Source organism: Marmota monax, unplaced genomic scaffold, assembly GCF_021218885.2.
Source record: "Marmota monax isolate L192 unplaced genomic scaffold, Marmota_monax_Labrador192_F-V1.1 WCK01_AAM20220418_F8-fsc00024, whole genome shotgun sequence".
NCBI classification, from domain to species: domain Eukaryota; kingdom Metazoa; phylum Chordata; class Mammalia; order Rodentia; family Sciuridae; genus Marmota; species Marmota monax.
In genome coordinates this window covers 4,297,461-4,298,482 of record NW_026695224.1, presented here as the reverse complement: position 1 = coordinate 4,298,482, position 1,022 = coordinate 4,297,461, and the positions used below count along the sequence as shown (strand labels likewise).

General features: G+C 45.2%; 1 non-coding gene across 1 annotated transcript; it reads left to right on the top strand.

The window, feature by feature from the left end:
- Window positions 1–545: 545 nt before the first annotated feature.
- Trnaa-ggc (transfer RNA alanine (anticodon GGC)) lies at window positions 546–618 on the top strand. The gene has a single exon. It is a non-coding gene; the product is annotated as a tRNA-Ala (tRNA).
- The last annotated feature ends 404 nt before the right edge of the window (window positions 619–1,022 follow it).

Below are 1,022 nucleotides of genomic sequence, written 5' to 3'. Positions count from 1 at the left end.
TGCTCCTTAACTTAGTGTTTCGTTTTCCTCCACTTTATTGTTTCTACCTTTTAGTCTTAAAGATCTCAGCATCTTTCAGGAGGTTGGTTAATAAATCAATTCATTAAGCCAAAAAGCTGGCCCCAGATACCAGCAATTTTGGCTTTTTCTGTCTCCTTTATTTAGTGGCAGAGATGCCAGACGTATGGTGCTGCTAGGAAGGGACAGGTATCAAAGGGGAACTGAAATCAGTCGAGTAAAACCCATGTTTTTTAAAAAGTGTGTCATTATTTGTTGTTGTGTTGGGGTTCAGGCCTCGTGCATGCTAGGTGAGCACTCTGCCACTGAGCTACACCCTAGGGTGCTTTTTAGTCTTTAATTTACATGTTTTTTTAGTTCCTCCTTACCTCTTTTCCAATCCTTGTGACATCCTGCCCCTGTTTCCTTGATCTTCCTTAAATTCTCCACCCGTCCTTGGTACTAGGGATTGAACCCAGGGGCACTGTACCACTGAGCTACATCCCAGCACTTTTTAAAAATTATTATTTTAAAACAGTCTTGGGGCTGGGGATGTGGCTCAGTTGGTAAAGTGTTTACCTGGCATGCACAAGGCCCTGGGTTCCATCCCCAGCACCCCCCCACACACACACAAAAAAAAAAACAAAACAAAAAAAAAGACAGGGTCTCACTGAGTTACTGAGGCTGGTGTTGAACTTGCTGAACTTTTGATCCTCTTGCCTCAGCCTCCTGAGTTGCTGGGATTACAGGTGTGCACCACCACACCCACACCCAGCCCTTCAATGGTTTTCTTGACTTAAACTTTTTCTTTTTCCTTTTCTCATGGTGCTGAGAATTGAACCAGGCTCATGCATGCTAGGCAAGTGCTCTATGACGGAGCCACATCCTCAGTGCTAGACCCCTGTGCCCAGGAGAGAACTAGAGCTGGCAGGGTGTCTCTTGGTTGTGTGTTTGCTTGTCAATTGGCTATAATGGGATAGGAGACGGGGTTGGAAGCAAGCATTGCTGCTTGTAAAGCTTCCCAG